Consider the following 27020-nt stretch of genomic DNA (forward strand, 5'->3'; position numbering starts at 1 on the left):
ATAAATAAATGTTTAAAAAATCCTCAACAAAATACTAGCAAACCAAACACAATACATTAAAAAATTCATTTGCTACAATCAAGTGGGATTCATTCCTGGGCTGCAAGTATGGCTCAATATTTGCAAATCAATGAGATAGATCACATCAGTACGAGAAAGGATAAGAACCATATGATCATTTCAATAGACTGGAAAAGCATTTGGCAAAGTACAACACCCATTCATGGTTAAAAACCCTTAACAAAGTAGGTTTAGAGAGAACATACCTCAAGATTATAAAGGCCTGATATGAACAACTCACAGCCAACACTATCCTCAATTGGGAAAAAGTGACCTACCCTAAGGTTAGAAACAAGAGAGGAATATCCACTTTCACCACTTTTATTCAGCATAGTACTGGAATTCCTAGCCACAGCAATCAGACAACAAAAAGGGATAAGAGACATCCAAATCAACAAAGAATTAGTAAAACTTTATTTGCCAATGACATGGTAGGATATATAGAAAACTCAAGACTCCACCAAAAAACAGATGAACTGACACAAATTCATTGAAGTCACTGGGTACAAAATCAATGTACAGAAATCTGTTGCATTTCTATACACCAATAACAAAGCAGCAGAAATAGAAATCAAACAATCATGCCATTTTCAATCATACCAAAAACACTAAGATACCTAGGAATAAACCTAACCCCCAATAGGTAAAAGATCTGTACTCTGAAACTGTAAAATACTGATGAAAGAAATTTGAAGATGACACAAAGAAATGGAAAGACATTCCATGCTCATGGACTGGAAGAAAAATATTGCTAAAATGTCTATACTGCCCAAAGCGATCTACACATATAATGCAATCCTTATCAAAATGCCAACAGCATTTTTCACAGAGCTGGAACAAAAACCCCAAAATGTGTGTGGAATCACAAAAGTCTCCCCAAATAGCCAAAGCAACCTTGAAAAAGAAAAGCAAGGCTGGAGATAGCACAATTTCAGACTTCCAGTTCTGTTACAAAGCTGCAGTAATCAAAACAGTATGAAACTGGCACACACACAAAAAGACACATAGATCAATGGAAAAGAACAGAAGACCCAGAAATAAACCCAGTATTACATGGTCAATCTTTGAGAAAGCAGGAAAGAATATCCAATGGGAAAAATATTGTCTCTTCAATAAATGGTATTGGGACAACTAGACAACAACATGCAAAAGAATGAACCTCGCCAGTGTCTTACACCATACTCAAAAATAAATTAAAAATGGATTAAAGATCCAAATGCAAGACCTGAAACCATAAAAATCCTAGGACAGACACAGGCAGTAACTTCTCTGATATTGGCCATAGCAACTTTTTTCTGGATAGTCTCCTGGGGCAAGAGAAACAAAAGCAAAAATAAACTTTTTGGACTACATCAAAATAAGAAGCTTCTGCACAAAAAAACAACAAAACTAAAAGGAAACCTATGGAATGGGAGAAGATATTTGCAAATGACATATCCCGTAAATGGTTAGTATCCAAAATATATTAAGAAAAACTGACAAAAATCTAACACCTCAAAAAGAGTCCAGTTAAAAAATGGGCAGGACGGGGCGCCTGGGTGGCTCAGTGGGTTAAAGCCGCTGCCTTCGGCTCAGGTCATGATCCCAGTGTCCTGGGATCGAGCCCCGCATCGGGCTTTCTGCTCAGCGGGGAGCCTGCTTCCTCCCTTCTCCCTCTGCCTGGCTCTCTGCCTACTTGTGATCTGTCTGTCAAATAAATAAATAAAATCTTAAAAAAAAAATGGGCAGGAGACATGAACAGACATTTCTCCAAAAATGACAACCAGATGGCCAACAGACAAATGAAAAAATGCTCAACATCACTCATTATCAGGGAAATACAAATCAAAACCATGATATCACCCCACAGCTGTCAGAATGGCTAAAGTCAACAACACAAGAAATAGCAGGTGTTAACAAGGATGTGGAGAAAAAGGAACCCTCTTTCACTGTTGGTGAGAATGAAAACTGGTGGTGTAGCTACTATGGAAAACAGTATGAAGGTTCCTCAAAATGTTAAAAATAGAACTACCTTATGATTCAGCAATCATACTACTCATACTGAAAGCATACCAGAACACTAATTCAAAGGGATACCTGTACCCCTATGTTTATAGCAACATTATTTATAATAGCTGAGATATGGAAGCAGCCTAAGTGTCCATCAATTGATGAATGGCTCAAGAGGATGTGAGATAGATATATACATACATCTATATATGAGTAATATTGAATATTATTCAGCCACCAAAAGGAATGAAATCTTGCCATTTACAACAACATGGAGCTAGAGAATATTATGCTAAGTGAAAGAAATCATTCAGGGAAGAACAAATACCATATGATTTCACTGATGTGGAATTTAAGAAATGAGCAAAGGGAAGAAAAAGATTCAAACTAATACATTCTTAACTAGAGAACTGATGGTTACCAGAAGGGAGGTGGGGGGTGGGCAGGAAATGTGTTAAACGGGTCATGTGGATTAAGAAGTATACTTGTTGGGAAGGAGCTGGTGATGTATGCAATTGGTAAAGCACTCTATGTACACCTGAAACTAATAAAATAAAAGCTTAAGAGAATATTAAAAAATGGGTAGGTTAAAGAGACCTCTGTGACCTCAAGCATAATAACATTCCCATTCTAGGGGTCCCAGGAGGAGAAGAGTGAGACAAAGGAGCAGAAAACCTATCTGAAGAACTAATAGCTACCAACTTCCCTAATCTGGGGGAGGAAACAGAAATCCAGGTCCAGGAAACACACACCACCCCTAATAAGATGAATTCAGTGAGGTCCACACCAAAACACATAATAATTCAAATAACTAAAATTAAATGTAAAGACAAAAACTTAAAAGCAATAAAAGAAAAATAGTTACATATAAGGGAAACTCCCTGAAGCTATCATGTGATTTATCAGCAGAAACTTTGCAGGCCAGGAGAGTGGCACAACATTTTCAAAGTGCTGAAAGCAAAATACCTACAGCAAAGAATACTCTACCTGATAAGTTTATTTAATTGGAGAAGAAAAGGCAATAACTAGAAGAAAGTTACAAAAGGAAAAAAATTGACAGGTGAAAGCAAACACATAGAAAAAGTAATAAGATTTATTACTTATAAAGGCAGTATAGAGGTGAACACACAAAACTAGTAAAATTACATCTACAAAATTTAGTCAGGAGATACTCAAAGTAAAAATATGTAAAGTGTGACATATACATAAAATATGGAGACAGCAATAAAATTGGGTTCTTTTAGAATGGATTCAAACTTAAGTGACCAGCCACTAAACATAGACTGCTATCTACGTAAGATGTTATACATAAACCAGAGGGTAACCAAAAACCTGTAACAGATACAAAAATAAATAAATAAGTAAACACATAAGAGAAAGGAAACATAGGAGCCAACCATAACTGTAAAGGAAACCATCAACCCACAAAGCAGAAGAGCAAAAGAGAAAAACAGATTTACAAAACAACCAGATAACAATGAATAAAATGGCAACCAGTATATACTTATCAATAATTACTTTAAATATAAATGGACTCAAGACATACAGACCAAAAGGATTAAAAAAACAGGACCCATCTGTATGCTGCTTATGTGAAACTCACCTTACACCTAAAGACACAGACTGAAAGTAAAGGATGAGAAAAGAGCTGCTGGTTGTGCACGAGGTTCTCTGAGTTCACTCCCAAGTGCATCTGCAATTCAAAATGTCATTCTCATCCCCCCAAACTACGCCCTTCAACCCCAGTAACCCCAGAGCCTTCCTTGACATGGACACTAGAGGTGAATAAGTTGGTTGAATTGTCTCAGAATTGTTTGCAGATATGTACCCAAAACTGCAGAAAACTTTCACACATTGCATACAAGAGAAAAAGGCATTGGACCCACCACCGGGAAAACGGTCCATTTCCTAGGATGCCCTTAACATCAAATTATTAAGAAATTTATGATTCAGGGTAAAGACTTCTCAAATCAAATTGAGACAGGTGGAGAAAGTATTTATGGTGCTAAATTTGAAGATGAAAATTTCTATTAGCATGATTGGGAAGGTTTTTCAAACATGGCAGATGCAAGCTGCAATATAAGTGGTTCTCAGTTCTTCATCACAACCATCCTGACTCCTCACTTGGATAGGAAATATGTGGTATTTGGCCATGTAATTAAAGGAATGGGTGTGGCAAGGATACTAGAAAATGTAGAAGTGAAAGGTGAAAAACCTGCAAAAGTAAGTAACAGAAGACATAAAAAATACTGGGAATACTTTTTTCAAATCTCAGAACTGAGAGATGGTTATTAAAAAAATACACAAAATTCCACCCCCCCGCCCCTGCAGACTATCTCTCTGCCTGCTTGTTATCTCTCTTTCTGTCAAATAAATAAATAAAATCTTTGGGGCGCCTGGGTGGATCAGTGGGTTAAAGCCTCTACCTTTGGCTCAGGTCGTGATCCCAGGGTCCTGAGATTGAGCCCTGCATCAGGCTCTCTGCTCAGCAGGGAGCCTGCTTCCTCCACCCCCTCTGCCTGCCTCTCTGCCTACTTGTAATCTCTGTCAAATAAATAAATAAAATCTTTAAAAAAAATACACAGAAGTTTTAAGATATGTGGAGGATTCAAAGACTGTTATTGAGCCAGCAGGTAGATCAAAGCGATAACCTATAGCTTTAAGCAGCGTGCTGAATATTGGTGCTTGTAAACTGAACATGTCAAATTGGCAGAGAGCCATGGACATTTGTTTGGAGGCACTTGAAATAGACCCATTCAATACCAAAGCACTGTACCGTAGAGCCAAGGATGGCAAAGATTAAAAGAATATGATCAAGCATTGGCTGGTCTTAAGAAAGCTCAGGAGATAGCACTGGAAGATAAAGCTATCCAGGCAGAACTGCTGAAAGTCAAACAAAAGATAAAAGCATAGAAAGAGAAAGAGAAGACAGCATATGCAAAAATATTTGTCTAATAAATTCAGTTTTACTTAGATATGCATTGATTCTTGTATAAAGGCAATAAGAAAATTTAAATGTTTTTGCCTGTTACATATGATCTCAGAAAATCTGAAGAGACTAATTACTAGTAACAAAATTCAATGGGTAATCAAAAAATTCCAGACCAGAAGGCTTCACATGTGAATTCTATCAACATTTAAAGGATAGTTAATACCTATCTTTCTCAACTGTTCCAAAAAGTATAAGGAACAGAAAAGCTGTTCCACAAGTCCCGCATTCCACAAGGCCAGCATTACCCTGATATAATCTGTAAGGCCAGCATTACCCTGATACCAAAACAAGACAAAGACACTCCAAAAAAACATAATTAGACCAATATCCCTAATGAACATAGATGTAAAAATCCTCAACAAAATATTAGCAAACCACATTCAATAATATATTAAAAGGTTCATTCACAATAATCAAGTGAGATTTATTCCCAGGAAGTAAGGATGGGTCAATAAATCCCAATCAACCAAAGTGATAGACCACATTAACAAAATGCAGGATAAAAAGCATATGATCATTTCAATACATGCAGAAAAAACTTTGAACAAAATTCACTATCTCTTAGATGAACAAAATTCACTATCTCTTCATAATGAAAACCCTCAAGAAAATAGGTATAGAAATCACATACATCAACAGAATAAAGGCTATATATGACAAACACACAGCTAAAATCAAACTGAATGGTGAAAGCTTAAAGCTTTTCCCTAAGATCACAAACAAGGAAAGGATGTCCACTCAACATAGTACTGGAACTTTAGTTCAACATAGTACTGGAAATCCTCACCATTACAGTCAGACAAGAAAAGCAAAAGGTATCCAAATTGGTAAGGAAGAATTGTTTATCTCTGTTTGCAGAGGACATGATACTATAAATAGAAAACCTTAAAATTCTACCAAAAAATGATTAGATCTTATAAATCCATAAAGTTGCAGGATACAAAATCAATACAGGAAATCTGTTGTGTTCTGGTACACTAATAGTGCAATAGCAGAAAGGGAAATAAAACAATCACATTTACAGCTGCATCAAAGAAAATAAAATACTTAGAAATAAATTTAACCAAGTAGGTGGAAGGACTCTTTATTCTGAAAACTATGACAGTAATAAATGAAATCAAAAGTGACACAAATAAATAGATATACTATACTCATGGACTGGAAGAGTATTATTAAAATGCCCATACTACCCAAAGTAATCTACAGGTTCAATGGCAATCCTTATCAAAATACAAATAGTGTTGGGGTTCCTGGGTGGCTCCGTTGGTTAGGCATCCAACTCTTGATTTCTGCTCAGGTCATGATCTCAGGGTCAGGGGATTGAGCCCTGAGTCAGGATCTGCACTCAGCACAGAATTTGCTTGAGATTTTCTCTTTCTCTCCCTTTGCCCCCAGTTCAAATAAATAAATCTTTTTTAAGAATACAAGTTGTGTTTTCACAGAACTAGAACCAAAAAAATCCTAAAATTTGTATGGAGAGAAGACCCCAAATAGGCAAACCAACCTTAAGAAAAAACAAACCTGGGAGTTTCACAACATTGGATTTCCAGATATACTACAAAGCTATAGTAATCAAAACAATATGGTACTGGCACAAAAACACACAAAAATCGGCACAAAAAATTTGGTACTGGCACAAAAATTGATCAATAGAACAGAGTTGAGCGCATAGAAATAACTTAATTGACCATATATGTGTGGATTTATGACAAAAGAAACAAGAATATACAACTGTGGAAAAACAGTCTCTTTAGTTAATGGTGCTGGGAAAACTGGACAGCTATGTGCATAAGAAAAACTCTAAATGAATTACAGACCTAAATATGAGACTGGAAACCTTAAAACTCCTAAAAAAAAATACAAAGGCAGTAATCTATTGGATCTTGGCAGTTATTTTTCTGGACCTGTCTTCTCAGCCAAGGGAAACAAAAGCAGAAACAAATTGTGATTACAACAAACTAAAAAACTCAGTGAAGGAAACCATGAACAAGATAAAAAGGTGATCTACCAAATGGATGAAAATGTTTGCAAATTATGTTATCTGATAAGGGATTAATATCCAAAATATATCAAGAACTTATTACAACTCAATACCAAAAAAGCAAATAATCTAAATTAAAAATGGGCAGAGGATTTGAGTAAATACAGAGAACTGGTGGTTGCCAAAGTGGAGGAAGTAGAGGGATGGGCAAAATGGGTGGAGGGTTAAGAGGTACAAACTTCCAATTATAAAAGAAGTCAGTCACAGGGATTAAAAGTAGAGCATGGGGGGGCGCCTGGGTGGCTCAGTGGGTTAAGCCTCTGCCTTCCGCTCAGGACATGATCCCGGGGTCCTGGGATCAAGCCCCGCATCAGGCTCTCTGCTCAGTGGGTAGCCTGCTTCCTCCTCTCTCTCTGCCTACTTGTGATCTCTGTCAAATAAATAACACAAAAATTAAAAAAAAAAGTAGAGCATAGGAAATACAGTCAATAATATCATAATACACTTATCATGATATTTCATAATGTATATAATCATTGAAACACTATGTTGTATGCAGGAAATATTATATATCAACTTTACTTCAATTAAAACTTTTATAAAATAAAAAAACAAAGCCAACCTATGGAATAGGAGAAAATATTTGGAAATTATTTATCTAATAAGGGGTTAATAACTGAAATATATAAAGAACTCCTACAACTCAATAGCAAAAAACAATTTGATTAAAAAATGGACAGAGGATCTGAATATTTTTCCAAAGAAGATGGCTAACAGGTACACGAAAAGGTGCTCAACATCACTATTCATCAGGGAAATGCAAATCAAAACGACAAGGAGATATCCCCTCAAATCTGTTAGAATGGTCACTATCAAAAAGACAAAAGGTAACAGATGTTGGTGAGGATGTGGAGAGAAGGGAACGCTTGCGTCCTTCTGGTGGGAACATAAATTGCTACAACCACCATGCAAAACAGTACAGAGATTACTCAAAAAATTAAAAATAGAGCTACCATAGGACCAGCAATTCCCCTTCTGTGTATATATAGATAAGAAATAGAAACAATCTTAAAGAGGTTCTTCACACCCGTGTTTACTGCACCATTAGTCAAAATAGTCAAGATATGAAAACTACTTAAGTGTCCTTCGAAGGATGAATGGATAAAGAAGATATGGTATACATACACAATGGATTATTATTCCCACTGTGAGAAAGGAAGTCTAGCAATCTGTGACAATACAGATGGACCTTGAAGGCATTATGCTAAGTGAAATAAGTCAGAGAAAGACAAGTCCTGTATGATATAACTTACATGTAGAATATAAAAAAAGCTAAAACATATTCTGAGAAACAGAACAGTGGTTACCAGGGGCTGGGAGGTTGGGAAAATGGGGAAGTGTTGTCAAAAGTTACAAGCTTCCAGTTATTAGATGATAAGTTATAGGAATCTAATGTAAAGATGGTAATTTTAGTTAATGATACTGTATTATATACTTGAAAGTTGCTAAGAGGGTAGATTTTTAATGATCTCGCTGCAAAAGAGAAGGGGTCATTATGTGACATGATGGAAGTGTTATCTAATGCTCAAGTGGTAATCATTTTGCAACATATAAAGAAGTCAAATCAACACACTGTACACCTTGAACTTATATAATGTTAGATTCCAATTCTATCTCAATAAAGCTGGGCAGCGGGAAGAAAATTGAGAGCAATCCAAAACTCCCCATCAAGAGGGATGGTTCGATAAGTTATAGTAAATCCATACAACGGAAACACCTCTTCCAACTGAAAGAAAAAGACAGCTGTATATAATTGGCACCGTAGCAATATCAAGGTTATGTTGTTATTATAAAATCAAGGCCTGGAGCAGTGTGGATCTTGTGATACAAGAGTATAAAGATATAATAAGGTATCTATATCTGTCTATACCCAAGTATACATACACTGTCCCTGGAAGCAGACAGAAGAAACTGGTAAGGATGGCTGTCTCCAGGGAGCAAGGGGACAGGGGTGAGGAGGAGATTTTCACTGTGTATTCTTTCAGACTTTCAGAATTTTCTCTTTTAGGTGAGTATTCCCTTTATTGTAAAAAGAAAACAAAACACAAAACCTTCAAATCACTCCTCCCCTACTTACTCTTCATGTCACCATTAAGACTTATGCCGCCAAAGTAAGGCTTGAGCTGCAGTTTACTCCTACTTCAAAATCTCCATCGAACCCCACTGTAGACACTGCAGTATAGTGCAATGGGGAAACAGCCAGCCTCTGAGGCCAGGCTACTTCAGTTTCAGGTTCCTCCTCTTCCACTGATGAGTGGTGTGACCTTGAGCAAGCTTCTTAAACTCTGGGTGGTGGGATCTGTGCTATACCAGCCAGACCCTGCTGGCCCTGCAGCCCTCCACTGAGTCTCTCCAGAAACTGCCCCTGCCCTCAGACAGCCACCTCACCAGAGGTCGCCGCACCTCATTCCTGGGCACCCACATCCAGTGACTGGATGACACAAGGGAATGAAGGGCAGGACACGCACCTGAACTTAGGACATGGCTGAAGGGAACTCAGCCTCGGAGCTCCCCATGGGGTAGTTTATGGCCTTTGCTAGACTGCACTGCAGTCCAGCTTCCTCTGCCCAATCCTGTTCTTTCCTCTCCTTCCCACCCCTTCTCCAGAAGCAACCTAAAAAACCTCAACCTAAAAAAATCTCCAGAAAAACCCAAACAGGGGCGCCTGGGTGGCTCAGTGGGTTAAGCCTCTGCTTTTGGCCCACGTCATGAACTCAGGGTCCGGGATCGAGCCCCACATCAGGCTCTCTGCTCAGCGGGGAGCCTGCTTCCCCCTCTCTGTCTACTTGTGATCCCTCTCTCTCTGTCAAATAAATAAATAAAATCTTTAAAAAATAACAACAACAACAACAGGAACCCGACCTGCCCTACTTAGTTTCCCCATGTCTCAGTGGGGTAGTGATGGCTCACAGGGTTGTTTCAAAGATTTAATGAATTTTACTTGTAAAGTGCTTAGAACCACACCCCATGCTATGGTTTGAATGATTGTATTCCCTCCAAAATTCCAATACTGAAATCCTAAAGCCCAATGTGATAGTACTGTGAGGTGGGGCTCTTGGGGGTGATTAGGTCTTGGCAGCAGAACCCTCACAGATGGGAGTGATACCCTTATAGAAGTGGCCTGAGGACTCCCTTGCCCCTCTTATCCCATGAGGTTCTGACTAGCAATCTGTGACCCAGAAGAGGCTCCTCACCCAATGGGGCTGTCACCTTGATCTCAGACTTTCAGCCTCCAAAAGGAGAAAGATACATTTCTGTTGCTTGAAAGTCACCCAATCTGTGGAATTTCATTATGGCATTTCTGACAGATGAAGACCTCCTGGTCCAGCGTAGATGCTCACTAGATGTTAGCCATTACTCTGAGATCAAGGTCAATCTCTTAAAATCCTTAACCTTTGTGATTGGACTCAGCCAACATCTCCCATCTTACTTTTCATTCTTCTGTTCACACACTTCATGCTCAAAACAACCTGGCTCCTGGCTGTCTTGCTTTTTTCTCATCTCTGGGCCTCTGCCATGTTCCTCCTTCCTCCTGGAGGGATGGGCTTGCCCACCTGTGTCTGGAAATCCTATAACCGTTCCCCAGACCATCTCCATGCTACTTTCCACAGAGCCTCCAACCATACATCATGTCTGCACAGCACACACCAAGTATCACAAGGCACTGGCAGGATACTCACTGCCCTTGTCACATGACAGACTCCTCAAGGCCTGCTTTACCTTTGCCTTTGTAGACCAGTCATGCTGGCCATTTGAATCATACCCTGAAAAATCTGAACCCAGTTAAGCATTCCCCAAACATCCGTCATTTAATAGAAGGCTTTGGTCCCCTGGAGCTGCCACTGTTAGCAAGGGGGAGACCACACATTCAACAGTGCCCTCTTCTGGCCAAAATGAGCCCCTTTGAAGAGAAAGGAAGGTGGGCACAGGTGATGTCAAAGGACTTTTTATGTTGTATATGACCAGACATTATCTGTATAACATACTGAGGGTTTCCTATGGCCATATACTAGGCTAAGCACTTTATACCCACTCTTTCATCAAGTCATGCTCTTTCTAGAAGGTACATCAGATTCTTCAACCAAGAACAGGATCAAAGCGTCCAAGCAAATTCTATTACAACAAGAGTACTGGGTTTTAACACATTTGTTCAAACTTTAGAAGGACAGAATCCAATATTGTGTTGGAACATAATATCAAAGAGAAGGTTAAGTTCTATTTTATGACATTCTTCAAAAACTGCGTTTTAAAACAGTAAATAAAAGCAGACATAGTGGGATGCAATGAGATCTGTCCTCTTGGTAGCATTGTAGTGATCACTGCTAAGGCATCAACATTCTCCAAGGGGCCATGTGTTCCCTACTCTAAGGAGTTAGACCACTTTCTAAGAGGAAGACTACTTTGACAATGGCCTGAAGAAACCAAGATGGAACGAAGGATCACTTGGAAGTATGTGGCAGGGTTAGTTAAGATAGGATGGACTGGGTGACTGGAGTTCCTTAGTAAATACGTCATTTCTGATCCCCGCAGCCTCTCTTTGAGCTGGGTAGGGTTTGAGTCGGAGCAGAAAGACACAGAAGGAATCTTAGTAACTTGTCCAATGTCACCAATCTAAACTGTGACTCAGGACCCATTCCCAGGCAGAAGGTCTTTCTCTCTGTGGAAAGTGGGCTATGCTTGCAAGTGGAGAGACTCTTCACCCTAAGAATAAGGCTAACCCTATAAAGTAAGGAGGACATTATCAACAGCTTCTCAAGGAAGCCGCCTGAATCCTGCCCATCATCTCTTAAGGAAGCAAGAATTTCTACACAAGAGCTATGCTTTCAAATACATGGGATGCTTTCCAAAAGAAATTAATTTCTTTATAAATCTGCTTTTAAAAAATATATGAAAAGATGTCATTTGCTCATTTAGCTTTGTGGTAGCTTTTGGTAAGCTGAGGTGGGGAAAGAATGAGTCAAGTTGAATTAGGTATTGCCATATTTTCTTTGAAGAAGAACCAAAGAGAAACAAACTATTCTATCAGCTGACCCCAAAACAACAGACTCCTAATCACCAGCGCTGACTGGCTGAGGAGGGGAAAGACCTCACCCAGCAGAGTTCTGAGTGGCCCAGCATTAGCCTATGGCGGGGATGTCTTTCTCAGGGAAACTTTACATTACCAATGGGGTGCCCGCTTCAGGGTGGATGGGCAGACTGTTGTAGGGGAGCCTACGCTCTTATTCTCAGTGAGACCAAAGGTGGGCTAAGATACCTCTTCATCTTTTCAAAATAACACCTTTGGAACCATAAAAGCAATGCTTGTTTATCATAGAAAATCTTTTTTAAACTATGGGACCAAAAAAGAGAAAATTGTCAGTCATTCTATTGTACCGAGATAGCCACTGTTGACATTTTAATGTATTTCATCCTGGGACTGTGTCTGTGGGTACAGGTCAATACTTAAACAGATCATGCCACGTTAGACGTAGAACAAGCCACTGGGATCACACCATCAGTTCTAATTGTTTCCCTTTGGCATTTTGTCATAAATTGTTTCGGGACATTCTTTTACACACTGCCATTGAGCATTTCAGTGGGGGGGGGGGAGTCGGGTGGTCGTGCCCAGCTACCATGAACTACAAGATTGCTCACTAGTTGCTAATCCTCCTCTATCCTGAGGACCACAGGCTGACAGGGAAGGATGCCAAAATGGGCCTTCCTGCGTCTGTGAGGTTGAGTGCTCTTAGTGTGGTCTTTGGGGTGGTCGCTTATCTCCTACAACAGGACAAACCTGGACAGTTTCTCACCTGTGCCTCTACTTCAAACCTTTCTATGTGTTCTCCACTTCCCCTAGGGCTCTCAGATGCTAGGAGAATGTTTCACAAGAATATGAAAGATAAAGGAATGCGTCCTTGCTACCGTCTAGATTGACCACACAGAATCACCACAGAGAATCCATATACCATCAAGTCACTTCTAAATGATTTTTAAATTTCTAAACAGTTTCAGCTCCTGTAAATGCACTCATTCCAACAAGAAGCATTTATTATACCATGCCTGGCAATGTATGGTATAACATTTTCCCAAATTATTCTGTGATATACCAATAAACTCTGTATGTAACTAAACAAAAAGTGCATTAAAAATTACTATTTCGTGGCAGCAGACATAGCAAATACTTAGAGAGGGTTCTTGCCTTCCACAGCTGCTTTCAATTTAAATAACCACCTATAAAGACAAGACAAAGTGTACTTTCTGAAATGTTAAAAATGAGGGAAGGCAAGTCCAAAAGAAACAAGACAGACCGACAGCTTTCCTTTTTAATACTTTTTTCCTGTTCTTAGGATTCAAATAAGAGAATGAAAAAAAGGAGAGGATTAAAATCTCAACCAGGGGTCAGCAAACTATAGCCGGTGGACCAAATCAGGCCCCCTGCCAACTTTTGTGAATAAAGTTTTATTGGAACACAGCCACATTCATTCGTTTACATATTGTCTGTGGCTACTTCTGTGCCACAGTAGCAGAGCTGAGTCATTGCGACAGAGCCTGCATGGTCCAAAAAGCCTCAAATATTTATTATCTGGCCCTTTGCAGGAAAATCTCCCAAGCCTTAATCTCCAGAGGGGCCCTGGGCAAATGGAAATGCAAAGACAACAGCTGACAACTGTATGGGTTTGGAGGGGAAACAGCCTGCAACTGAAGAATGAAGGGAGAGCCAAGGGACAGGAAAAACACCCAGTACCCAAGTCCTCCCCCCTCCCCCAAGCTCCTCACTGCTCATACCTCGCCCTTCTCACACCACTCTCAGATCACCGATTTATGATTACTACTAGTCTGAGCTCTCAGCAGTCCCTGCAAGGATCCTTTTCACGCCATCTACTGGACTGTTGCCAATTTCAAACCTCCAGGCAGACACGAACAGAACAGCTCTCTGCAAAATGATTACCCAACTTTTTCTAAAATGCTTCCTGGGAGACCCTGGAAAGATAAGTTCTCTAGAACCTACAAAGGTGCACTGCTCAGGAACGTTCACTATCGGTATGGAGATCCAGGAATCAGATGGTCATGCAATTTGTCAATTCTGAATGTTTACATTGTGCTGTGATTTCTGACTCAGGCAAGGGCAGGAGGAGGGATTCTTTCATTCTCTGTGTGATTCAGGAACTCTTGGCGGGGAGGGGGGCAGGGGTGGGTAAGCCTCAGCCCAAGTTGTCTAAGGATCTCTGTGCCCTTGTCTTTGTTCCATCATTCCATCATTTGTTCCTTGTCATTATTTTAAACCCCTGAGAGACAGAGATGTGTGAGGAAGTGGGCAGCAGGGCCAAGTCCATGCAGAATGGTTTCCTGAATGATTCAGCACCAAAAGGCTGGATGATACCCAGAGCTACTGGGAGGAAAAAAAAAAAAACAAAAAAAAAAAACCCAACCCTCCCAAGCCATGGAAATGACAACAGGCCAGTTCTTTTGAGGACTCTCTGGAGAAACAACCTGAGATTCCTACAACTGTATTTGACTTGGCACCTGGTTCTTTGCTCCACCCAAAGTCAAAAGCGTCACCTCCCTGTGCCAGGAGCCCAACTGATGGGAAAGTGGATGTCCCTAACAGGCTGTGGCTGGAAGGTGAGGGAGGGAGGACTGGCAAAGTGGGGTGTGGGGAAAGGCAGGGGTCAGGAGAGGGAGCTGGGGCAGGAGCAGACCAGCGCCCCCTCCACCTGATTCTTCCTGTTCCCCCACCACCCTTCCCACCACTCTGCCCAGGCAAGCAGGAGGTGACTAGTATCCAGGGTAGGAGTGTGGGGATATGAATGCCGCCACCGTGGACTTGGAAGATGAAATCGGGTAGTATGTATAACACATTTGACACAGCACCTAGCATACAGTGAACAATACATGGAGATTTTACTAGTATTATTCACCTGCACTTGAGCTTTCCTAATAAAGGTACCGCTCCCTAGCCAGACTGGGCTCCCTCCCATAGCTATGCCTTCGCACATGTAGTTTTTTCTGCGTGCAAAATCTCCACCAACCCACTCCTCACATTTTTATCCTACTGATAGAATTCTTTGGCTTCTCCAAGTCTCAGTTCAAGAGTCACCTCCTCGGTGAAGCCTTCCCTGACTCCTCCAGGCAGAGCCCTGTCACCATTCCCTGATTCCATTAAGTTTATTCCATTGTGCCCCCTTGGCAAGCCCAAGTTTCTCCAAAGACCATGAGCCCCTCAAGTACAATGGTTCCAACTTTTGTGTCCAGGACCCCAGCACACAGCATGCACTCAGTAAAGGAAGGGAAGTGTGCAGACTGAAACAGAAACAAGTTCAAGGACTTAAAAGTGAGTAACGGAGAAGCAGAAGCTACCTTTTGAAAGGGGTACTGAGTTCATCAAGATCTTTCTGAAGTCCTGATTCTTAAGAAAGTCGGTTTTGACTGTCTGTTCTGAGACAATCGGGAACTGCTGAAATTAATGCATTTTCACTTTTCTTATACTCTCCCCAGCCACCCAGCTGGCTGGGTTGTTTGCTATATCCCCGTACCAAATCCCACAAAAGTTGCAGAATAAGAAGGAGAAAAGACCATGAGTTTTAAGAAGCAATACTGAGCTACAGGACACCTAGGTTAACGGGATCCCATTTCAGAAACTGGCTCCAGGGAGCAGCCATGGCTGGGTGGGGACAGGATGGGCACAGGCCCTTTGAGAGCCAGGGCTTAAGTCCTCAACTGACCCTAATTAAAACCAGAAACTTCTGTGCTGCCTTAGGTCACTAGCTGCCATCATGAAAGGGTAAATTTATTGGTTCAGTTACGAGAAGTAAAGTTCTATCTTGAGATAAATTCACTACAAAGTGTTGCCCCAAGTGAAGCTTACAAAGGGCTTCTCAACTCCTGAGATGCTTGCATGGGGACAAAGGGATTTTTTTTTTTTTGCCATAAAAGTTAAGAAATGCTATATATGAGGTCTCTTTCTTTGATGTAACACTAACATATCAGCCATGCACATGAGTACATTAAATACACCTCCTATAACTCTGTTTTACCCCAAATCTTATCCGACTATGGCAGAGCCCAACAACAGACAGCAAGAACAGACTACAAGGGTGTGGACACTTGGATCCTCTTGGCCGGGGAGGTGCCCAGAGCTGCCTGCAGGTCCCCTGCAGCCCACAGCACTCCCCCTGGGGAACTGTTGTTCAAGGTCAACTACAAAAATCCTTTGGTGTGGTTGGAAAATGCCATGAGTCTAGGAGTTCAGTAACTTTTAAAATTAATTTTGAAGACATTTTTATTTCCATTCATACATAAGATGAATGAATTTCCTCATTAAAGCCCCACTGTTCTTTCTCTATAAATGTTACACAATTGCATGCAAGTGGACCTCACGATGGAAACTGAACTTGTCCCGTTCTGTGACATTTCAATCTAGTTGCTAAGTCTCTTGTGGGTGAATCTGCATCCCTCCAGAGAGTTTGGCAAGTATCATTTTTCCACTAAGACATAAAGGAGACTGGAGAGCATTAGACCACAGAGTACAGATTCCAATTCCCAACGCTTTTCCAGACCTACTAAGGGGAGAAAAGAGTGACCTCACAGATCCCTGGGTAAGAAGGCTGCCAGCAGCTCTTAGCAAATGTCATGCACTTTCCAAGGTGCAGTGGAGACAAGACTCCCAAGTAAAATAGGCCCACTACAGACTTGCTGATGCCGGGAATCCCTGGGGAGGGACGAGTGCTGTTCATGGTCACTGGAATCTCAGGCTTTTGTAAATATCTGACCACTTGCCTTCTGATGTGTATGTGCTCGGCCTCTATGGCATCTCAGACTCTGGGAGAGGAAATCAAAGAGCCTGATAACGCAACCTCCTCCCCCAAACCCAGCTGATGAGAGATGTGCTAGCAACTGGGGATAAGGGGCCAAGTCCCTTCCTGCTCCCACCTGGGGGTGCTGATTCTGAGTGAGGTGCACTGAGCTACTTAATCTCCACGCCTTGGGTCGCTACTGTTGCCCAAGGGAACGGTAGGTCATTAAACAAGTCAAAGCTTCCACCTTGTCTGTGGGCCTCTGAACTTGATCCAGGGTGATCTAAAGACAGTCCCCTCTGATCTCAGTGCCTGCCCCTGAGGATGCTCAGAGTGAGAAGGCTGGGCCATGGCCCCAGCTGCCTACTGAGAAGGGGAACCCAGAGCCAGTCTGCTCCACCCCTGCTCTTTCCCCAGCAGCACCAGCGGCCCGGTTCCCCTCTGATCTGATGCTCATTTCACGGACTGTCTTTCAAGGTCTTGGGTTCTGAATACTTAGGAGTCAGTCTTTAAGCTCTTGCATGAAAAGGGCAGCTAAGGACCAGGCTCTACTTTTCCTGGCATCATCACTGGCTGAAAACCCCAGAGAGCTCCTGCCTCCCGCCCTACTGGGGAATATGACGGGGATTTATGAGCTCTGAGTGGCTCCTGTTTACTTCTCAGTGACCAACGACTTGTCCACGTGGCCTCATCCAGGGCCTGACTCAGCCTGAAGTCTGTCCATTTGGGAGAGTTTATCAAACCCAGAAACAGGTTTTTCTGCTACTGAATCAAGACAGGGGGCTCTGAAGCGGTCTCTCCTTTGAGTAGAGAGAGCTGGGGGTGGGATTTGGTGGGATCTAGCTTCAAACCTGGCCCTGCCATTTGCTGGCTATATCGAGGTTTTCCTTCTTTTGTCAAGTAGACATACTGACAATATTGGTGAGAATACGCACAGACATAGTTAGTGAGCTTTAAAGCCACAAAATGCCGACGAGTATTCCTACACATTGTCAGGCTCAGTCAATCAGCTCACGTCCCAGAACTAATTCACAGTTAATATTAGGTAAAAATATTGGAAAACCTTTAAAGAACAGATGACAAATGGATACTAAAGCAGTGATGCGTTTCTGCCAACTTTCAAGGCCTGTCCTTTCCGGTGTGGTATCTGGCACAAGTCCTTGCTAGCTTGAAAGTTTCAGCAACATGGTCTAGGCTAAATTTACATGTGAAAGGCATGATATTACAGAATTCTGCCCAGAGCACAGTTACAGCCAGACTCTGTGACAAATGAAAAGTGGATAGTAGCTGCAAGGAGAAATTTTAAATATGCCTTCATGAGGATTCCATTAGATAAGAAACCTACATTACTCCTAGCCACCTTCTTCAACAATTTGCTGTTCCATCTTTCTGGAATGCTGTTCCATGACTCTGCATGGCAAGCTCATCTGCAGCATTCTGGTTCCTGTGTCACCTCCTCAGATGTGTTCCCTTACCACCCTGTGACCACCCCTTACCACCCTGTGGTTTATCATTGCTTATCTCATTGCTTATCTCAGCACCCTGCCTATGCTCCAAACAGCACTATCAAGTCCGCTTCTCAGTGGTTAATGGTTTCTTTCCTCCACGACACCATAAAACAAGGAACACTCTCATTTTTACCGCTATAGCACTAGTGCCTAATACAGTGTCTGGCACACAGTAAGTGCTCCAAAGAGTAACTGTTGGCTGACAACAAGCTATAAAACTATTACATGCTAATTCATTTAAAAACTGGAAGCTACTGAAAAACAGGAAAAAAAAAGTCACCCTTGAAGACAACTTTCTATTTCAGTGCATGATTTTTTTTTAACCTGGCTATAAACTTGCTTTATTTTCAATTTTGCTTGTAAAACTTACATTTAAAAAAATTACAATCTAAGAATGGCATTATTCTATTCCATTAACTTTATTATTTTTTATAATTTTTTTTTTATTTCAGAGAGAATGCGTGCATGCACACCCCCCCACACACACACAGAGGCACGCATGTGTGCTTGCCTGTGAGTGGGGGAGGGGCAGAGAGAGAGAGAGAGAATCTTAAGAGGCTCCATGCCCAGTGCAGAGCCCAGTGAAGGACTGATCCTGGTGACCCTGACTGATCATGATCATGACTGATCAGATCATGACCTCAGCCAAAATCAAGGGTCAGATGCTTGGGGCACGTGGTTGGCTCAGTCAGTTAAGTGTCTGCCTTCAGCTCAGGTCGTGATCCCAGGGTTCTGAGATCGAGCCCCACATTGGCCTCCCTGATTTTCCCTCTCCCTCTGTCTCTTCCCCTGGCTTATGCTCTCTCTCACTCACTCTCTCTCTCTCTCAAATTAATAAATAAAATAAAAAAAGAGATGCTTAACCAGCTGAGCCACTCAGGCGCCCTTCCATTAACTATTTTTAATAAAGTTATTTAATTTACTGATCCATACTCCTTATATTGGGTATACACCCTGCCTAAATGCTGTACTATTTTAAATGACGTTAAAGAGAAATGAAATTATTAGATTAGATCCTAAATAAACATTCCAAAGAATTTTACTTTATTTTTTTAAAAGATTTTATTTATTTATTTGACAGAGAGAGATCACAAGTAGACGGAGAGACAGGCAGAGAGAGAGAGAGAGGAGGAAGCAGGCTTCCTGTTGAGCAGAGAGCCCAATGCGGGGCTCAATCCAGGGTCCCTGAGATCATGACCTGAGCCGAAGGCAGAGGCTTAACCCACTGAGCCACCCAGGCACCCCAAGAATTTTACTTTACGTTACCAAATTGTTTTCTAAAAGCACTGTTTAAGATTTAATTTTTCACATGTATTTCTTGAATTTACCTAGAACTTATGTGGGTATATGTGGTATGACTGCGTAAATTTTGGGGCCCAATTTTTTAAATCCAGAAGGATGCGTGAAAAACCTCAAAATGGATGGGTGCCTGGGTGGCTCAGTGGGTTAAGCCTCTGCCTTTGGCTCAGGTCATGATCTCAGGGTCCTGGGATCGAGACCCATGTCAGGCTCTCTGCTCAGCAGGGAGTCTGCTTCCCCCCACCCCGCCTGCCTCTCTGCCTACTTGTGATCTCTGTCAAATAAATAAATAAAATCTTTTAAAAAAAACCCTTAAAATGGACCTATGCATCTCTGTACATATTCTGAATAAGTTAAACACTATAGACTAATTATCACATAACTTTAAAAATCAGTTCCAAGTTTAGCCATTCGGACTTGTGTGAAGTGCTATGTTGCTGGAGGGTAGGTGGGTGGGGGATGGGGTAACTGGGTGATGGGCATTAAGGAGGGCATGTGATGTGATGAGCACTGGGTGTTATACACAACTCATGAATCACTAAACTCTACCTCTGAAAAGAATAAGACACTCTATGTTAATTAATTGAATTTAAATTTTAAAAAATTAAAAATTAAAATTAGCGTCAAGTATATTCTTTTCTGATCCATCTCCCTGCCCATTACTTTTCTTTAAATACACTCTTGATTCTATCTCTGTCTTGTTCCTATGGAGGGAATAAAGCCAGGGAATTTTATGTCTCATTCCGGATATAACCTATAAAAGTTGAATAATCCCCTCTTCTCATGCCCTAGCTAGAAAAATATGCACAGTTGTTCTTAATGACACAAACAAGGATGGTCACTGCAGAATTCTTCGTAGGACTGAAAAATTGGGAACAACTTTCCTGCCCATCAATTTATAAAGGAACAGCTACATAAACTACAGCCCATCACCCTATGAAATGCTATGGAAAATAAAGCATGAAAGGGGACAGGGCTCAACATGTATTATCAAGCTATCAAAAACCATCATGTTCAAGAGCCATTCATGTTGTAGGATACCATTTATTAGGGAGGGGAAGCCCAAAAATTATCTTTAAGGGGGCGCCTGGGTGGCTTAGTGGATTAAAGCCTCTGCCTTCAGCTCAGGTCATGATCCCAGGGTCCCGGGATCGAGCCCCACGTTGGGCTCCCTGCTCAGCAGGGAGCCTGCTTCCTCCTCTCTCTCTGCCTGCCTCTCTGCCTATTTGTGATCTCTGTCAAATAAATAAATAAATAAATCTTTAAAAAAAAAATCTTTAAGGTCCACAGATTTGTATATAAAGCCCTGCTCAGAGATCTAGAAAGATCCTTACAATTAACAAGGTTGCCTTTGGGAGGGGCTTGGGTCTGAGTATATAAAGGAAGCTGTGCTTTTATTTGCAACACATTTCTTACACAGATAATGTATTCAAGCCTTCTCACATGGGCAATTAGACCTTATTAAATAGGGGCGCCTGGGTGGCTCAGTCAGTTAAGCATCTGCCTTCAGCTCAGGTCACGATCCTTGGGTCCTGGGATAGAGCACCGTGTTGGGCTCCCTGCTCAGCAGAGAGCCAATTTCTCCCTCTCCTCCCTGCTCATGCAGTCTCTCACTATATCTGTCTCTGTCTCTGTCTCTCTCTCTCTCTCTCAAATAAATAAAATCTTAAAAAAAAAAAAAGAAATTATTCAATATTTAGAGGTCATGCTCTTTGAAGGAATAATTAGCTCTTGGGTCACACTCTCTCACATACACCTTGATGCCACAGCACCGTGCAGGTCCTTCTGTGGGCGCTCAGCACCAACTCAGCCCCGGTGAGCACCCACAGCGTGAACACTCTGCAGAGTAGGCAGACATTCAGCCCCCAGGGAGATGTGCTAGGACAGAGTCCTCACCCTGCAGGAATCACAAAAGACTCTGTCATTTTAGGTAAGAAAACCAGGATCAGTAAAGAGAAAGGATTGCCCAGTGACTGGGAGCCTAACACAAGTGGCAGCTAGGCTCACCAACTGATGGGTCATGAACAGTTGCTAAGCATGCTAACTGTCCCAGCCCATCAATGCCTGGTCAGAGCTGGTTAATGGCTCTTGGAGCATGTCCCTGGTGAGATGGGTACCTCCTTCCCCCAAAGCACTAAGATCCCCAGACCTGGGACTTCATCTTCGCTATATGCCGGTGTTAAACAAAGGGCCATTTACTGAGCATCTACTATGTGCCAGGCACTGTCCTGGGGGTCTGCGATATATTCTCTTACTAAATTTTGACATCCAACCCCTACAGTAGGTGGCACTCTTTCCCCCTTTTAGAGATTATAAAACCGATACCCAGATAGCTGAAGTAACTTACCGAGGGCCCCATGGGATGGGATGGAGCTTGAACTTGAAATCAGACCATCTGTCTTAAAAGGCATGCTCTGCACTTCTCCCCTAAACTACTGAGGTTTTCAAAGAAGGAGATTTATTTGCAAACCTGAAGCTCACATGGAGTTTCCAGAGGGACTTAGTTTTCCTGTCTCGGCTTTTCCCCAACCCCCAACAGCAAACACAAGGGCACACTCTTCTTGCACAACTACCCCCTCCCAGCTGCTCCCCTGAAAACAGAAACTACATAGGATACTCGCTTGGGAGACAGTGGTTCTAATTACCAGAAAGTAAAACTTGAAACCACCATTCCCAAGGACCGCCTTCTCCTCCCCATCCATAATCCTACTTGCGAGCAGTCTGGATATTCCATTTAAAACAAATTAGGATGGCAACCTGACTGAGGAAGGACGTCAGCCCCAACTTGAAAAAACTCAGTTAAGGAACACAGAATTCCACTCCCATCCCCGAGAAACGTGACCTCTTGACTCATCAACTTGATACACCCTCTGAGGCCAGAGCTGCCCCTGTGCCTTGATGCCATCTGCTGAGAGGGCAGCCCAGAGCAGGCAGCAGCGCCCCCATGCACCCCGACATGGCCACTCACTGAACAGGGAGCCAGAAAGTACCACCCACTGACAGACTTCACTGCCCAGCGGAAAAGTCAGGCCATGATTTTTTTTAATGATTTTTTTTTCCTATTGTGGTAAAACACAGAGAATATAAAAAGCACCCTTTGAACCCATTGTATGTATGAAGTTCATGGGCATTTGGTGTGTTCCTCAGGCTGTGCAGCTGCCATCATTGTCCCTCCCCCGGCCGCACCTTCAGACTCCCGAAGTGTTTCCATCCTGCCCTAACCGCTCTCATTTGGTCCATTTCTCCAGATGGTTCTCTGGTTTCCACAGAGGTGCTGTGTTTGTGAGTGAAGACTGCACTGTGACCAGTCCACGCTGCACAGGCTCCCGCGTGGCTCCGGCTCCACCAGTACACCCGGCTCGACACTGCCCACCCCCCACACCCAAGCAGAGGGCTCAGGGGCTGCCACCTGCACCTGCTCCTGGCCAGGCCCCGCACCCGCCCTCCCTCCTCCTCCTCCTCTAGGCTCTTCTGCACCAGGAGCCCCAGGTTACTGTCCAGCACCTTCCTGAGCAGCTGCGTGGCCCTGGGCAGTTGACAGAACCTCGTGGAGCCTATTCACCTCTCCCCAAAATGAGGCCACCATATCTAGCCGGGGCGGGGAGGGGTGTCAAGTTCAGGCACAGGGCCAGCTGTGTCAGATCCTGATGTCCTGCGCCATCTGTCCAATAGCAGAGACCTCCTGCTCCCACTCTGGTCCATCACTTTCCTCCCTGTTCTCATCTTCCTCCTTCCCTGCTCTCCTTCTCCCAACTGCCCCACTCACTCCTCTTCGGTGGGACGCCCCCCCCACTCCATCCCCATGTTCAAGGTATCCCAGGAGGTGTAGAAAGTAAATCTCTCAGTTATCTGAACCCTAATGAGTTGAGCTTGCCTTTCCAACCTCTTCTCTTTGGCAGAATCTGGTAAAAAAAAAAAAAATGCCCACTTAGGTGTCACATCTCATAGAGCAGAATATGTGAATAGGGCCAATTCCCCAAAAGCCAATTCACAGCCTAGAAGGGGAGCCTTCGAGGCTCTGGAAAATGTACTCATGTTCTGATTCTTGCCAAACCATTGATATTCACTTTTGACAACCTTTCTTTACTTTCCCTCTTTGTGAGACAAGAGAGACAATCCCTTGACAGACTGGAAGAATAAATCGTTTATTTTTAAAAGTCAGTCAGGGGGAAGGAGATGATCCAGAGCCTCTGAAAGCCTCAGAACACAGGAAAGAAAATGAGTAGACAAAACCAGATTGGAAAGGCTTTCTACAGACGTCCCATGAGCCCACTGTCTGTAACTTTAATCTTCTAGAAGGGAAAGTAATCTCTGGGTGATGTTCCCTTGTTTGGGGGAACAGATGCTGGTCACTGGCATTAGGTCATTTCTCTGCTCAAAAACCTTCAAAGGCAGTGAGAGCTGCCAGGAGATGATCCTCACTTAGCTTCCTGATTTAAAATTCCTCTTTCCCAAGCACTAAGTTACAGGCTCACTGAACTATTCTCAGTGTTCCCTAAGCATGCCCCAAAGATCGCCCCTGAGTCTACTCCTAACGCTTCCGCGTGGCACATTTCTCCACCGCCATCAGCTTAGCCAGCACCCTCCCCACAGCCAGACTCGGAAGCCACCTGCAGTCTCTCCCCGATCCCTCCACTGCATGCAATCTACTCGCTTTGAACCCCATGGCACTAGGAGCTTCTCTGTTTGCATCTGTCTTGCAGAGGCAACAATGAAAACCAATTACGTTCTATTTTGTTATCAAATACACAGGTCTACCTTTGGGATAGACATCATAGTCACGTACACCTCGTTCCTCTCTTCTACACTCAAAGATCAGCTCTTTCAAAGCAACAAGTGTGTCTTCCTTACTCACCACCTCACTCCATGCCTGGAACCTGCTGGGGGCTCAAGAAATGTTAGTGTATCAAGCTTCACGAGTCATAGCTCTACTCTGAGCCTACAGCCTGTGGACACAACCGCCCCCACCATGTGGATCTTTGCCAACATTGATAAGGACACCTGAGCTCAGCAAGGCTCACATCCCCATGGAATGGCTGCACTTTGCAGAGAAACCAAGAGGGATGAGAACTTCTTCCCTTCGGCTAATGAAACACTAGTTCTGGTTTGAGATGGATGTGTGAGTCCAAGTTTGTGCCTTGGGAGAGACTGGTTTCAGATGCTAAAGAACTGTCATGGCCTCAGTTTCTGCTTTACATATCTGGTATCATTAGCTTAGGCTATACAACCTCCTAGACGAAGCTGTGAGTTTTTAGATCCCTTCTCAATCCCCCAGAAAGCTGCGAAGAAGTCAAAGAGCTGGACATTCCTCATTTCCAATTTAACTTTAAACTGCTTGGCCATACATTGTGGCTTAAGACACAAAACGCATTGCACCAGGAGCCTGCAAAGACTTTTGAGCAGAAACAACCTTGTTATATGTTATGCTTTAGGAAATCCTATGCTTGTGGGTTGAAGTAGAAATCCTAGAATGCCTTCTGAAGTAGAAATTCGTTGACAAAACAAATTTATAACTCAGTTGTCATGGCAGCCAATCTGTCACGTTTCACTCAGCCTAAGAATATTTAAAACCTGATGGTTCTGAGAAGAGGCCAAGTGGGACAGCCAGGTGTGATCACTGTAAGGGGACCAGGTTAACATCCATTTTCCTGCTCTTAATCCCCTACCTATCTATGGATTTAAAAAAAAAATATACCTGACTTCTTCCTCACAGTGTCATTGTTGGGACGCAGGCTTTCAAACTGGAGTATCCAGGCTTTAACTCCTACTTTTCTGACGCATTCTCTGCGTGTATGCATAGGTGTGAGACTCTCCAAAACATGTGAGAAGCTTGGGTCTCGAGAGCATGCAGGATGACCATGGATGAGAATGGGAGAAAATAAATTGAGAGTAGCTACAGATTTTCAAGGAAGACTTACCGTTCTGGAAAAGCCTGCATAGGACTGTGGAAACACTGTCACAGGTGTAGAGGATGGGGATTAGCCTAAAGTTCTAGAAGCTTCTGTGTGCTGAAGGAGAGGGAGCCACCCATGCTATTCATGGGGAAAGGCAGGTTTGGGAGGCAGAGATAGTCTAAATAAAACACATGGTCCCAGGAGAGTCCAATCAGGGTGCAACAACCCAGAGGGTCTCCATTAGGAAACAGGCTGGTACAGAGGGGGATCCCAGAAAGGCTATAAGCAGCAAAGTGTGCAGAGATGGCTCAAGGTGCTGAGAAATACATCCAGTGGGAGGGCTGTACGTGTCCCCAAACTGGGGTGTACTCTGACTCTCTAGCTTATATTCAACAAGTAACTGATCCTAGTCGAAAGAACATTAAGACTTCATTTCCCCTCTTCAAAATCCTTCGTGGCCCACAGTTAATCAAGAATAATTTCAACATCCAGACCCACAGAATCACGTTTCATAGGCATATGAACGTGGCAACCTCTCACCCAGTGAGGAAAACCCTCAGTATCTCCTCCGACAAGTGGTCAGTCAGTCTCCTGTGGCAAGACAATCCAGGCACACCTGGTATCCAGCCCACTATTTTTTTCTAGCACAATAACCTAACCCAAAGGTGAATATACCCACGTACCTTATGACAAAATGTAATATAATTGGTTTTGCCTCTTGCTTCTGGAGTCACACAGACTAAAGCCATTTCCTTTTTACAAGGTAGCATGCCAAAGGTTTGAACACACATCTTACCTTCCCCATGTCCTCTCTATTCTGTGGTAAACACCCCTGAGTGTCTGGACCATTTCTCAGTACAGTTTTCCAGACCCCTCATGGTCTGACCCTACATCAAAAGAAATTCTCCAAGCCATCCTGCTCAGCCCGGAGATGAGCATTGTACTGAAAGATAGTTTGACGATGGGTGTCAAAGCACAAACCCTATATATGAGGAAAGGAACAGGGAGGGGAAAGCTGGGAAGGCGTGGGACTAATGCTACTCAAAACTACAGAGATGATCAAATTGGACACTAAAGCAAAACCCAACTATATATGCTATTTATAAGAAATGAGCTGTAAGTATACAGACATGAATAGGTTCAAAGTAAAACAATGGAAAATGCATACATGCATATCATGGAAACTCTGCATAAGATAGCTGGTGTCACAGGGCACCTGGGTGGCTCAGTCAGTTAAGCATCTGACTCTTGATTTCAGCTCAGGTCATGATCTCATGGGTTGTGAGATCAAGCCCTGCCTCGGGCTCCATGCTGGGCATGGAGCCTGCTTCAGATTCTCCCTCACTCTCTCCCCTCCTATCCAACCCCCACCCCACTCACATGCTCTCTTCTCTCTCTTAAGAAAAAAAGGGGGGTCACCTGGCTGACTCAGTGGGTTAAGTTTCTGCCTTCCGCTCAGGTCAT

General features: G+C 42.7%; 1 protein-coding gene and 1 pseudogene across 2 annotated transcripts in view; one reads left to right on the forward strand and one right to left on the reverse strand.

Moving 5' to 3' along the window:
• CCDC3 (coiled-coil domain containing 3) overlaps positions 1-27020 on the reverse strand; it is a 115955-nt gene that overhangs the window by 19656 nt on the left and 69279 nt on the right. The gene's annotated exons all lie outside the window — the stretch shown is intronic.
• On the forward strand, positions 3755-5004 carry LOC308348015 (peptidyl-prolyl cis-trans isomerase D-like; annotated as a pseudogene). The gene is made up of 2 exons: positions 3755-4356; positions 4635-5004. The product of its transcript is annotated as a peptidyl-prolyl cis-trans isomerase D-like (transcript).

This window comes from Martes martes (genome assembly GCF_963455335.1).
Source record: "Martes martes genome assembly, chromosome: 8".
Lineage (NCBI taxonomy): Eukaryota > Metazoa > Chordata > Mammalia > Carnivora > Mustelidae > Martes > Martes martes.